Source organism: Euprymna scolopes, chromosome 21, assembly GCF_053919585.1.
Source record: "Euprymna scolopes isolate OS-2025 chromosome 21, ASM5391958v1, whole genome shotgun sequence".
NCBI lineage: Eukaryota > Metazoa > Mollusca > Cephalopoda > Sepiida > Sepiolidae > Euprymna > Euprymna scolopes.
In genome coordinates, this window is record NC_136502.1 from 50,368,807 (window position 1) to 50,384,666 (window position 15,860).

General features: G+C 33.8%; 1 long non-coding RNA gene across 1 annotated transcript; it reads right to left on the reverse strand.

Moving 5' to 3' along the window:
- Positions 1-454: 454 nt before the first annotated feature.
- LOC145242283 (uncharacterized) lies at positions 455-9,412 on the reverse strand. Its single transcript, XR_013862687.1, has 2 exons — positions 9,040-9,412; positions 455-2,955 (listed from the first exon to the last, which is right to left on the reverse strand). It is a non-coding gene; the product is annotated as an uncharacterized LOC145242283 (long non-coding RNA).
- Positions 9,413-15,860: the final 6,448 nt, after the last annotated feature.

Here is a 15,860-nt window from a genome sequence, read left to right on the forward strand (position 1 = left end):
AATCAGATGCAAGAACCACTTTATAAAATATATTGAATTTCTTTGAATTCTGCTGTGATAACTTCTTGACACAAGATCAGTATTCTCTGCTTATCATAACTGGTTTAATTATTTACTTGGAAAAGTTTCTCTAACTTAATTTTTGCTGGCATTTTTTCTTTGCTTGGAACTACAATTTTTGTAATTAAAGAATTGCTATACACTTCCTCATTTAAGCCAATATATATCCATGTCAATAGAATGTTATTTGGGCTTCAAATGCTGTTATTTTTATACTTTGCGAGAGTTTATTTATAGGGAAAAGCATTCTCATGTTAGGTTGTCCTGACAGATGCCAGAGAGACCAAACACACTCGAGGTATTAAAATTTTCTTTAGTACTCCTACAAATTCTCTCCATATGTGCCTGTAAATTATCCTTCATGTCAAACGATGAGATGAACACTTCAGAAGAATAAGGTTTCTATCTTTCTTTATTTCAATTAGTTTTAACAAACCAAGGTGGCTCCTCTGTAGCTTACACTTTATTTCATTACAATTTGAACAATATCCAAAGATGCTTTCAAGAACAGACATTGTTCTCTTTATGTCTGCCATCTCAATTATGCTACAACTTTGTCTTCCAGGAATTGTTTCTAAGTATTTCTCAAGAGTTTTTTCATTAGGCCAAATTGCTTTTATCACAACCAGTATAATGTTTATTTCTTTCAGAGACCATTCAGAAATCATTCTTGAGATCCTGATATTTTATTATCTTTTCCCGTTCAGCTCTATTAAGGCCATAGTCATTTGGGATGGTGACGTCGATAATGAGTGCAGTTCTTTGGGGTTTGTGGGAATTGAAATTCCCAGGCTAACTCGATTGTTGCCCTTTAACTCTGATAACTGGAGAGCAACACAGTTATGTCACTTCCTGTTTCTTATATCTCTCCCTCATTTCCGCTGAATTCTCGACCAGTCAACATGTAATGAAGAGCCGCTCCGGTTGGCATTGGTCACCCAACCAGCGCTCCTTACTTACCCGTCAGCCTCTCATCAATCGCAAGTAACATTACTCCTTTCTCAACGAACTCTTATTTTTACTATCTATATCCTTATTATTTCTCATGTATATTTATGTAAATAAATCTACATTCTTTCACTAATATACAACGGTATGTTTTTGTCATCATTATGCGACCTTTTGCTTTTCAATCACCTGCCATTCAATCCATTAAAGAACATGAAGGATGGAATCCCAATTACATAACCAGACCTTCATTGTCGCCTACAGGTTTGTTCCACATTACAATGTCTGGCTTTATGGTTTTGTCTTTTATGTATCTGTTTGCTTATATGTCTTTGTCATAGAACACTGTTATCTTTCTGTTTAATGTTATTTGTGAGAGTTCATGTTCCAAGATGTTGGATGATCTGTCAAGATGTATCTTTCCATCGATCTTCCAATGGAAGTACTTACATACTTTGCTGTGACAGATAGTGTAATGACCAATTGCCAATAGGATTTGGCATTTAGGCATAAGTTAGCTTGGGCTCTTAATTGCTTAGCAGCAAAATTTGCTCATAGGCCAAACATTTTTAAAACCCATTTGTGGGTAAGCCCTGATCTTAACCGGCTACAAAGAGTTTTGTCATCAAATAGAAGTCCCCCCACTCTTGAGCCATTGACGTGAAGCATTCCTGCCCATATATTTCTAGTCAAGTTCTTTCAGGGGCTTTAAGTTGTTTCCATCCTGGTTTTCGTGTTCCTTTGTTTAGTGTGGATTAGCAGGTGTCTGTTTAAAACAGATTTTCTTGCAAACGATGAGCCACACACACCACAAGAATAAGGTTTCTCTCCACTGTGGATTTGTATGTGTTTTTTTAAATCTGATTTTGCTGCATATGCCGAGGGGCACAGTTCACAAGCAAATGGTTTCTCTCCAGTGTGGATATGTAAGTGTCTCCTTAAGTCAGAATTTGTTGTGAATGATGAGCCACACACTTCACAAGAATAAGGTTTTTCTCCTGTGTGTCGTTGCAGATGTACTTTTAATGAAGATTTCTCGGTAAATGATGAACCGCACAATCCACAAGAAAAAGGTTTCTCTCCACTGTGTTTTTGTGTGTGTGCTTTTAAATTCGGTTTTGTTGTAAATGATGCGCCACACACTTCACAATTGTGAGGTTTCTCTCCGCTGTGGGTTTGTACATGTCTCTTTAAATTTGGTTTTGTTTTAAACGACGCATCACACAACTCACACGAATAAGGTTTCTCTCCAGTATGTGTTCGTATATGTATCTCTAGCTGAGATTTTTTAATAAACGACATGCCACACACTTGGCAACTATGAGGTTTCTCTACAGGATGATTTTGCATGTCGTCTTTTGCACAGACTTTTTTTATATATGGGATTTCGTGCATTTCACATAAAAACTGATTTCAAATCTGTCTCATTTAAAATTAGTTTTCTGTGAAAATGATGAGCAATAAATTTGAAAACAGTACTTTTTCTGCCCAATTTAAACTAAGTTTTTCAAATGTAATACAAAAGCTTCGGTTTGTATATGTTTTTAAAATGAGTTTTGTTGGAAATTATGAGCCACCCATTCACAAATAAGAATAATGGGTTTATTGTCTAGATAGATATGCATTTCTTTACTTTTCTGTGCAATTCAAAATACATTTTCAAAATGCAATGCAAAAGCCGGGGTTTATATTTGTCTTGAAAATTTTGTTGAGAATGATACTTCAAAATGTTCGATTATTGTCTAGTTATATGTCTTTTTAAATAATAGTCTGTGTAAATTATGAGGTGCAAACTTATCAATGAAAATGCTTTTCTTCAAGTTGTATTCAATATTTGTTTTGAGATCTGGTTTTGTGATTTTACATTGATTTATTATTTGTAAATAATCTTCACACTCCATGCATTGCAAGAAGGCCATTTTCATTTTTCTCCATCCTTACCTTTACCTGTGAATGAATGAATAATTTCATTTAACAATTTATACATTAATAAATATGTAAAGCAGATATGCATTAAAACCAAATACTACTTACAAATATGGTTGTTTTCTAATTGCAAAATGTGTATGACTATATATAAAAGCATGAGTTCCGCCAAACATTGACTAGCAATAATAGTTTTGCTAATTAAATTTAGCTAGTCATTAGAGTTATTTAGTAAGATGAAGGAGAGATAAGTATTCTTGCACTCAAATGAAATATAAAACTAAAACTGACGTGACATTTTCATCTGATGTTTTTTTTGAGAAATTTGTATGACACAATAATTGGTATCAAACAGTGACTAGCAATACTAGTTTTGTTCATAAATTTTGTGTTTTTATATTTGAACTAATTTTCAAAAGGTTTCTCAGGAAGATAAAATTCACAAATGATTATCAGCCACATGCACTGCTAATATAACAATCATTGGTAACCTCTGACCTATAGTGATAAGTAGTAAGATTGTACATCGAAAGTACACAAGAATATGTATAAGCCACCCCAAATAAATGCTAGAATTGCCCACAAGGACCTATGGCATAACAGATAAAATAAAGATTCAGTTCTATGTGACACTATTCTGGAGGTTGAAGCCTCAATCCTCAGTGCACCGATACTAAGAGTACAATTATTAAGACTTCTATCTGCTCCTGGCCGATGGAACAGGAGCATTCTACCCATGTTGATTAAATAAAAGCTCAGTTTGAAATTCTGTTTACATGCTCTCACAAGATACACTGATGAGAGTCAAAGATTATATTCACTGAAATATTGTGAGAACAACACTCAAGATGAGAACCGTAGTCTGAATAACCTAAATAATACAAGAAGGAATGGGACCTCAAGCTTCTATTAAAAAGACAAACTGAGAAAATTAAATTCACAAGTGTTTCTCAGTGGCATGTATCGTTAATATGTCAATCACTGGTATCGACCATTGGTTGGTTAAACTTACATTACTTATCGAATCACGATTTTATTAAACTATTGATACTTTGGTAAATATCAGATATATTTAATGAAAATGATTTTCTTGACAATAAATAATGTAAATGATACTGTAATGAATCTACAGCAAAATTGTTATTGTATGTTAAAGATTTTGCCATATTTTGTATAATTTTCTGAAAGTTTTTGATAAAATTCAATGATACTTGGCTACAATTCATTAAATACAGCTATAATACCAAAAGAGTTTGCACCGTGCACAATGATAATTGCTTCATTCACATTATTTGTGCTGCAAGTTAGTGGCCAAATCATACAAAAGTTATCAATCTAAATTCGAAATTTTTAGAGTGATTAAGATTACCGATATAAATAACTATGAGAAAAATAATGATTCTAAGACTGTAAACTTGTTGAATAAGTTATGAGAAATTTGTCATAGACAGCCATTTTGTAGAAGGGTCATTTATCTGTGTTCATTCGACTGACCTTAAGAAAAAAGCGTCATCTGGTTTAAATTAAAAAATTAATAAACTTTTATTAAACAATTTCATCAACACATGTTAAATAGGTTGATTTTGTCGACATATCTGTAGGAAAAAATGTATGAGGTTGCCAAGAAAGTTCTTGTGGAATTTTCAATTTTGATTTCAAATGATGTACATTCAAACAAGTTTTCGTTATATGTTTACTTTATATATCATTTATATATCATTAATATACCTTTACTTTATATATCATTTATATATCATTAATATGCCTTTACTTTATATATCATTTTAAAGAGAAAGGGCCAGAAGAATAGTTGGCTGAAATGTTGTCAAACAACAATTATAAAGATGAAAATAATAGTTTGCAAATAATGCAATAAAACATACAAATTATTCATCTCAAAGAATACCAATAATTAAATAATATATACCATTTACTATGGGCCTGACAATAAAACATCAGATAACAAAAACTTGGATTTATAAGACCAAAATAATCCAACCTTGATCACCCTTCGGAACTTGTGGCGCAGTGGATAGAGACGTTGAATCTCTACAGTTCCAGGCATTGTCTGAAGATAGCTGTTTCAATCTTACCCAAAGCCAGCCAGTGGATTAGTTGGCCAAAACGTAGTGAGACACCAACAACTATGGAAGTCAGTAATTACTGAAGATAGTCAAGATATTCACATTCCTATCCCATCATGGTTAACCACCTGACAAAGATCAAAGGAATAGTTGGCCGAAATGTGAAACAACTATAAAGATGAGGATAACAGTCCGGAAATAAATAAAATAGACAAAGCCTAATTCTTCTCTACGACAATGCCCGACAGTATGTTGCTAAACCGACCCTGCAAAAGTTGAACGAATTGGGCTATGAAACTCCGACTCATCCGCCATAATCTGCAGACCTTTCACCTACCACTTTTTCAAGCATCTCAACATGAGGATTGCTTCAAAAACTTAAGCGATATCAAAAACGCCTACAGTGACTTCATCATCACCAGAACGCAAGATTTTTATGTTACTGACATAAATGCACTTGTTTTGCGCCGAGAAAAATGTGCTGCTTCTGATGGTGCTTATTTCGATCAATAAATTTTTGTTTCAGCCAAAATATGTTCATCTTAATGTAAAAGTTAAAAACTGCAGATAATCAGTATTATTCATTAAAATTTAGTAAAGCAATACTTTCCCAACCAGCCCTGTCGGTGGGGCATTAGAATACACCGACTGCCCCCCTGCAGAGGGTAAAAGTCCTTCAATGGGGGTCCTGGATATGACCTTAAACTATATCCAGTGGTGAGGCCCCAGCTTGTGGGCTTTGGAGAGTGTGGAGCAACCCTTTAATTACCATTGCTCCCAGGTCCACTCTAACCCAGAGTGGTAGTACCTGTTAGGGTCCCAACTATGGGTTAAATAGAAACCGATGTGAAAACAACAAATATATTCTATTAAAAAAATGTTTCTTCAAAATCTTTGGATTCGGCATTAAATAACCTGAAAAGGGTTGATATGCCATAAAACAAAAACAACCAACATACCAACTTTCACAACCAACCTATTTACATCTATATGCAAATAATTTTAGCAGTCTGAAAAGTCTGTGATTGTCATATCTAATGTTATTCCTCTGATTTACATACTGAAGTATGAAAATTGGGTTAGCATTCCTGGCCAATCGACCATTATGATGTGACACTGACAAATTCACACCATAATCCATTAAACTTGTAAATGGTGATTTTTTTAAAAGCAGCAAACTTTAACTTGATAACTATTTTCTTTCATTTTAGATTTGGCAACTATCAATTATTTTGAGTTCAGCTTGGTTGCAGTTCATCATGAAGAGACTGACATCCAGTTGTGTAAATTTGTTTTATTTACATTTGATGAATGAAGGATTTATATCTGATAATTTCATGAAATGGACCTGCCAACTGGCCACTTCGTTTGTGCAATTTAACCCCATTAGATTATTTTTTTTAGAGAATATGTAAAGTCCTATGTCTATGCTGATACACCAGACAACACTTGATGTGTTACTAGCGAAATGCAGCCTAAGTTAATGCATAACGTTTGTGAAAATTAGACCTCTAGATTACAATATATATATAATAAATATAATAAAATAAATATATAATAAAAGAGTAAATCTTTAACAAAGCAAAACTTATCAACATAAGCTCAACACTATCAAGGGGAGCAAAAGCAATAATCTACACTATTAATAAAATTCTAAATGTTTATTGATTTATTGATGTGTGTGTGCCTATATACCAATAAAACTTTCGAACCGAATTGAAAAATTCTTTTTTTCCCTGAAAAGTTTGAGTTTCTAGATTGTCCTTATCTATATATGGTTCGTAATGAACAATGCTGAGTCTCACAAAAAGCCCCAAATAAGGATTTTTGGACTGTTTCGTAAACTTGTCAAAAGAGTTATCTGCCCATGTCAACAGAATTAAGCACTGTCTGTATACAGTCGTGGTAACATCTTTCAGCAAACGAACAGGACTTGTGGCACAATGGATAACGCTTCTGACCATGGATAAGAAGATTCTAGGTTTGAATCCTGGCAAGTTCATAATAATTTTAACCATCATTTTATCCAATGTTTACTCATTATCCTTACCCTTAGTTAGGATATTTTTTTTTTTTTTTTAGTGGTTTTGTTTTGTGCATATGGGAATTTCCCATTCTCCAAGTTCACAGGGTAAGCGTTGATGGTAAGACAGTTTTGAGTGTACTTGATGTTGAGTGTACTCGATTTTGTGTTTGACTGGGCGTTGTGTGTGCAGATGCGGCGTAGCCACTAGGATTAAATGAAAGATGAGGAATATCATCAGAACAAGAAGGAAAAGTTAAGGAGAAATTTAAGAAATAAACACTTTAGGCCATGACATTTCAAAGCTAAATGCTACTCATCAAAAATGGAGAAGGTCAGAATTATACAAAAAGCAAATATAGAAAAACTGGCTTAATGATAATTAGAAATGCAGGAATTGGATAAAATGATGAATAGTAATTTACTCTTATATGTTATACTTTTAATTAACATTTTTGTTTTGTTTTTTGCCTGCAATATTTTAAAGTCTAAGACTTATACAAATCAGCTACCCATCGGAAACTCTTCAAAAATTAAACATGATTTTCTATTAAAAAATATATGTCACCGTTAATTTATTTGGTACTAGTGCTGAAATAATAATGATAGTATTTAAAAAGCCATTTTTAACATGAGGAGGGGCGGGTGTTTTGTACCTATTCTTACAATTGAATAAAAAAAACATATAAAACTTTAATTAAACTTGGAAATACGATTTAAAAAAAAATAATGCGGATCAGTAAGTGCACTAGCACCCTTTATTTGGTGGGTTTTTATCAATATTTTGTTTAATTTTTAATTTTTGGTAGATTATCGAAACTCTCCAGATGACTGTTGAATGTCAGCCATTTTGTTATTGTTCTAAGTAAACACTCGACACTACTTGTATTTCAAAGTAAATAAACGCTTTAAAATAAGTTAAAGCACAAAAAAAGTTATCCATGTCGGTACAAGAGTAACTTATCTCACCTTTGATAACATTTATTTGTTAAATATTTGTTTCTTTTTTCACTTTTTTGTTTTGTTGTCGATACTAGATTTTTTTTTTTTTTTATTTTTACACGAAATGGTTCCTCATTTCATTTTTTAAAACAAACAAAATGACATTTTTATTGCCTTTACAAATTTTGGTGTGATTCTCCAAAATAGCCAACAAAGCAAAAAATAAATGTTACCGAAAAAAAACTCTTCCGCCTAGCTGGATAAGTTTTATTTGTGTGTTTTGACTTATTTTAAAGTTTTCTTTTTTTTTTTTTTTTTTTACTTTATAATAAAATTAATAAAAATACTGTCGAATTAAAACGAAAAACATAATTATGGTCTCGTTGAAGCCACAGCCGAACCTCGATAATTGCTAAAAAATTAAACAAAATGTTGGTAGAACATTACATTTTCGAACGATTGGTGACATTGTATGTCTATTAGTATTTCGCTTAATTTTTTAGCGATTACCGAGGAGACTCCACTATGGCTCGAATGAAACCACCATTTTGTTGTTCGTTTTAACTCGACAGGCTTTTTACACTACATATATTTTTTTTTAAGTAAAAAAAAACATTTTAAGTTAAAACAAAAATAAACTTATCCAAATAAGTAGAAGAATAACTTCCTTTGCCTTTAGTAACATTTATTTGTTGTGTATTTATTTTTTTTTATTACTTTTAAAAGATTTTTTTATTGCTTTTATTTATTTATTTATTTTTTAAATCGCTCATATTTTTGTATCGCAATATGTTGTCCGACGTCGGTCTATATTATTTAGGTGTTTCAATATAGCAACCCATGTAATTTGAGTAAAGAATAAAAACGAACGGCAAATCAAATGCCAAGGGGGTTGTCAAAATTGCCCCACAAATAAAGTGCCGATGAAAAAATGAGCTAACTATAAGGGAAGAATAGGATTTGACTTAGATGTTTTACAACTCAAATATTTCTTAATTAGTTTGCCACTGGTAATTGTCATTAGAAAAATGGGGATTTATTTGTAAATATACTTACTTGATACGTGCGTTCATAACGGGTGGGTACCGCCATGTTGTTTAGCAAACTACAGCAGCAGCAGCACAAAATTATCACAATATTTGCCGTTTACTTAATAAAATAAGCTTCATGAATCAAAATAGTGAACGCTTTGCGTTGTTGTAGTTTTAAAATACGAAATAATTTCAATAAAAAAAATAAAAAAAAGTAGGGCGATTCAGAAGCATAGGCGACCCTAAGTGCAACCCTACCGGTGAGAGGTGAAAACCTATCCTCGATGTGAAAATGTTCCGAGTATCAAACCGGACTTCCTGTTTTAGTTTTAAATAAATAAGCAAATTCACACGAAAGAAAATATGTGAAACATTTGGTCAATTTTTACTTGCTTGCCACCTTAATAATTATCTTTAAAATGATGACTTTCGTAGTCGGGTATGCGGAAACGAATATCGCATTTAAATTTGCCGCAAACAAGTAGTTTTCCGGATATTAAGCAATGTAATTCCTTATGTTATGATTGGTGGCCATTTTTTGTACATGCAAGCGTGCATATTTTTGACGTTCGGTTTGGTAATCGGAACATTTTTATATCAATGCTAGGCTTTCACCTGAAATGACAATTTATAAAGACAGCGGTCATAACCTGACAAAAAAATCTGTCTAGGCATAAAGAAATAGTTCAGTCAAGAAATTATTCGCAGTCAACTCCCACAACAACAAGAGAATTTATATAAGAAAAAATCATACCCAAAAGTGCATTTAAATATTTATAAGAGTCATACCATATATAAAAAAAATTATCTTTTTTAGCGAATCTTTTGAAACACCAAAGTTCCTATTGATTCTATGAAGCAAGAACATTAGCTATTAACCAACAGTAGAGTCACAAAACAATACACAATTCTACCACAAATGTAAACAAATCAGTTCACAGATTCAACACCTGCGATATATTAAAACTGAAAAATAAACTTACAAAAATAATCTCAAACAGCAAAACGAGAACTATAGGACACCCGGATCAAATACAAAATCTTACCACTAAAGAACTCTTAGACAACAAAATTTAATCTCTCAGTTTTGGACTAGAATTCGTAACTGCCATACATTCGAATATTACCACTAACATAATTTTGAATAATTACAAACATAAAAACACAGATTTTTAAAAAGTTTCATACAGGGAATTATTTCAGCCATAGCAACTCTGTTAGCAATTTGACAATTACATCATGCCTTCCATTGTATTGTTTTGGACCAATCTGATTGGCTGATTGTATTCACTGCAAAGTGCTTTGCTTTCGCGCGCTTTTTGTATTTCGCATGTTTGATTTTCAGTTTCAATCAAGGACTCCTGCTGGGTAGATGGGCGAAATTTGCTACAGTTTCTTTAAGCAGCTGAACCATAAGAGGAACATTTGAAACTCACTTCCCCCAAGAGGCATGGAGCCTCCAACTTTCATCTCTTTGAGACATTTTATTTCATGCCTAAATATAGGCACATCTTCATTTAAGTCCATTAGAGACTTTCATCTAAGTATGAATTACCAAACTAACATGATCTTTTATCATGGACTTCTGCACTATATTCTCAGTATCAATGTTTGATTTTTTACATCAGAAGGCATTGTATCGACCCCTTTAATGGCTACAAACTCTTATCTTCGAAGACAGAATGAACCAGCTACTAATTCCTGTTGAAAATGAAGAACTATCACCTTCCGAGGTTGTTAACAGCTATGGTTTCAGAGGCAAAAGTGGGCATTACTTGTTTGCAACCAAGGATCAATAAAATTTCTATTGAATTTTAAAGGTAGACTTTTGTTGTGATTTGTGTTATTTTGCAACTGTTTAATGAGTAAAATCAGTTAGATAGTTTTCTAACAACTCAGCCCAATGATATGTACTACTAAATAGATACATGAATACCTTAAAACATCCAACGAATAACAAGAACGTCATCATATCTCCAGCTGATAAAGTTGGTGTAGTAATTATGAAAAAAAAAACCCCACACTTATTCAAAGAAGATATCTACACTATTAGCAGACAAAAATACAACAACACAGACTTAAAAACCGTAAACAAAAGCAAGTTTTTAAAGGCAAAATATGGACATCATATATTGAATACCACTGCAATATTCCTACATTATATGGTCTCCCCAAAACTCACAAAGTGGACATCCCCATGTGCCCTATAATATCTAGCATCATAACGCTACACACAAAATCGCACAAGCCATATTCAATATCCCAACTCAACTAATGCGCACTATGAGAACCTCACACATGGAGAACCCTGGAGATTTACTCAACAAAATAAAAAAAGCATTAATGTACAAAACAAAACTATACACAGCTTTAGATATAACATCATTAGTATATAATACTAATGCCCCCATTAAGAAATGTTTAAATTTACTCCATACACAACCAAAAATCATAAACAAAATCAACATTAACTAATGTTTTCCTCCTGACAACTTTATAAAAATTATTAGACTTGTAACTAGGGCTTTTCATTGTTTAGACTCTCGAGTATATTTCCACACAGACACAGTTAATCAAGAACCACATCACTCTATCTAAAACATAGAAGATATTAACGGATATATACTCGAGAGTCAAAATAATGCAAATAATATTCTCTTGTCATCGCCCTACTTATAACTGACACGATTTATTTTCAATTCAATAATAATGTCTACAAGTAAACTTTTCCTCTTCTTATGGGTAACCACCTTAGTGGAGTAAATAGCCTCCCTTTCCATAGAATTCTCAGCATATGACACTTTTAAGTTTAGATTATCTTTAAACATTCCATGAATTCGAGGAAAATGCAGGCTATTACTCCACTAAGAGGATTACCCATAGAAAGACTGAAATTAAACTTAAATTATGTTTTCATAATTTCATAATTACTATATAACCACCTTTACCATTTATTTATTATGGTTTGATTATGTTCTTGTTATTCGTTAGGTATTTTAAGGTATCTATGGATCTTCTTGATAATAAACACCCCACTCTAACGATCACAGGCAACATGAATTGGAACAAATACATTGAGGACATTGCCAAGTCTTCTGTAAAGAAGGTGGGCTCCCTCTAACATGCTAGAAAATTACTCACATTAGAGAGCATACTATACTTTTACAAAGTCACAATTCGCCCATGCATCGAGTAGTGGTGCCACATCTGGGCTGGTACATCTGACACTAGTCTTTTACATTTAGACAGACTCCAAAAAAGAATCTCAAATCTAATAAGATCTGCACAGTCGGCCAAGCTTTACTCCTTGTCTCATCATCACATTTCTGCATTCTGTTGCTTATTTTACAAGTACTTTAATGAAATATGCTCTGATGAACTCATAGCACTTGTGCCCCCTTAACGTACATACCCCTGATTAATTCGACAATCAGCAAAATCCCACCCCGTCACTGTTAAGGTCCCTTGTTGCAATATTTTAGTCTGTAATGGGGTATGATCCCACACAGTCGGACGATTCTATTTATAAACGATGCTGCTAAGAACTGACGAATCAAATTAATTCACGTTCTGCTACAAACCAATCAGAAACCAGAATTGCTTCATAAATATTAAACCTTTTCTGGAGCAATTTCACATGTTCTTTCCCGGGTTTCGACACGGTAAGAATTTTTTGTTCTGTGGAACTGTCTACTACAAACAAGTCACCTACCAGGACTTGTGTGTAAGAGCGAACCATCTGAAACTCAAAATGGTTTACACTTGTACATCCCTAGTTGCTAGAACGCTTTTTACTCTACTAGTTTCTTCTCTGAACTGTTACTTTGGAATTCCCTCTCCTGTTTCCTATGTTGTCTGACGTCGGTCTATATTATTTACGTGTTTCAATATAGCAACCCATGCAATTTGAGTAAAGAATAAAAACGAACGTCAAATCAAATGCCAAGTAGGTTTTCAAAATTGCCCCACAAATAAAGTGCCGATGAAAAAAATGAGCTAACTATAAGGGAAGAAGAAGATGTTCATTTGACTTAGACGTCTGACAATTCAAATATTTCTTAATTAGTTTGCCACGGTAATTGTACTAACCTGCAGAAGTTTAAATGTAATGTGAACAGACATCTTGCTGCTCAACTCCCCACAGTTCACTGTTAGAAATGATCACAAACAGTAGCCTCTTACGTTCCAAGTGGCAATATGTTTGAGGTGAAAAAACAGTAAAGCAAAAAAAAAAAATAGTTTTCTTTTAATTAAACAAAGTTTTTAATGTTTGATAAACGCATTGTGAGATTTTCAAGTATGTTTTTACCCATATGATATTTTTTCTATTCATCCACTTGAGCCATTTTTACCTTTGCCATTTTTACTATATCATCTTTAGCTAAATTCCTTTTATTTCAAGACAAGAGTTTTATTTTCCTCCTTACCAGCGGCTTAGACAGGTCAGGTAGGGAATGGAAAAGCCAGATCAATAAAAAATGTAATCTGAATCGAAAAAAAAAAAAAGAAAAAAATTCCAGAGTCGCATCCACCTAGCTTGGGTACTATTCATACAATGCTTTGCCCAATGCAACCTCCTACCATCTTGTTGACTTTAGGAATTTTTATGTTGTACTCGAAAATCTGTACAGAATTTATTAACACATAGTGGTAGTTTGTTCTCGTTCCGTCAGCCATAACGGGGTAGCAGTCTTGAGTAATTCGAAATTGTATTTTAAGTATCACCCACATTGAGGATTGAACTTTCATCCTCCAGAAAACTATCATCTAGCACTTTTATCCATAGCGCTAGGGAATATTTCAGACAATTTTAGTATGAATTAATTTTAAAGTGTATTTTTGTTTTGGATGTATAATCTTAATACATTTGATTTCTCTCTCTCTCTCTCTCTCTCTCTCTCTCTCTCTCTCTCTCTCTTGGTTGTTTTTGTTTTACGGCATATCAACCCTTTTCAGATTATTTAATGCCAAATCCAAAGATTTTTAAGAAAACATTTTTCATAGAATATATTTGTTGTTTTCAAGTCGGTTTCTGTTTAACCCATAGTTGGGACCCTAACAGGTACTAACACTCCGGGTCAGAGTGGACCTGGGAGCAATGGTAATTAAAGGGTGGCTCCACACTCCCCAAAGCCCACAAGCTGGGGCCTCACCACTGGATATAGTTTAAGGTCATATCCAGGACCGAGAGAAAGAGAGATTGTTTTTTTTATTTATATATGTACTAGCTTGAAATTAAGTAAAATCATTTCAACCAATGCGATGACTACCAAAAATGGCGACGCAAAAGAACTGACCGCTCCCTGTTAAAAAGTGCCCAGTTGAGGGTGAAGGAATTAATGTTGTTAGCCAATTTTTCGATATTTGTCGTCCAAAGGGTCGAGCTTCAAAACGATACAGATCTCGTGAAAATCTGTCGCCTCTGTCGAAAGTTTTAGGCATACATACATACATAATGATTGCAACGTCTTGTCAGACGAGTGTCATTCCCTCAGACACTTAAAGTCCATGAGCCCAAAAATGACTTCCATCGCCACAGGACCATTTTTATAGACAAATGCCTGAGGGAGTATCTATACACAGATGATGTTACAGAGTCTTAGCTTTGTACGACAGCTAAGTCTCTCTCTCGGTTCAAAATGTTGAGATCCAGCAACAAGCAAGAGCAAGATAGCCAGCAACAAGTTAAACTGCAGACCAGCTTAATGCGGGTAACTGGTCTCCCGCTTTATGGTTTTTTAAATCAGAGATCTGCTTCTCCTAGAAAGGTTGACTTCACCACGGCTTACGGGAGTCCTCTCTACCCCAGCACACAAACCCACACGGTGCTAGTTGGTCATTGACCCCGAAAAAGGGTTCATTCGCCTTTTGAAAGATCTTGTTTTTAATCCTTCAGGGAGACTAGCCAGCCTCCTCACGAAACAAGTCTGGTGGGGGAACCAGTTTAGTCGCCGGTGACCCGACCATGAGGCAGGTAGTGCTGGGTTACATGGTATCAGTAGCATATGAAATGACCTGACTATAAATACATACATACATACATTTAAACAGACATGTGAGATTTATATTATAGATTTCTGTATCCCTTATTTGCTTTTTCTATGTCCTTTCCTTCTTTTTCCACTTTCTCATCTCTCTTCCTTATACTTTCATTTCTTCTTTTATTATTTGTTCCTCTTCCCCATTATTTCATAGTGATCCACATTTTTCTTTTTACTATTACCTACATATATACTACTCGAAATATATTGTACCTACTTTTAATATTTCTTAATTTTTCCTCATATATTATCCTATTCCTTCATTCTTTAAATGTTATAAAGCCAGTTTTTATCTATATTTGCACTCTGTATAATTCTGATCCTTCTCCTTTTTTTTTTATTTGGGAGTCACCACTTATGAAGGCCCGTAGGCCACTCGAGGATAAGGGTTAATGAATGTAAGGTAGTAGTGTAGTAATCGTTAATGGTGTAAATTGGGTGGAATTTAATTATTTATGAAGATAGTTCAGCAGGAACTTGTTTACATTGGATTCAAAGGCTACCATGTTGTAATCAACTGGGAAGCAGGACAGTAGAACAGTGTTCCACGGGTGAGCTGTTCTGGGAAAGAAGCTTTGTTCATGGAATCTGCGTTTAGATTTAGGCACAGATAGAGAGGGGGGACATTGTATATAGTGGTTGTAGCTAGTCGAGTGTTTTTTTGTGAAAGTTTGACAAGGGGAGGACCATAGATTGGAGTTCAGTCGAACACTTGCCTTGAAAATTACGACAGAGCAGAGACAAGCTTGTAACATCTCTTCTGTGGGAAAGAGATTCTAGGGAAAAGAAAAGATCATCACCTACT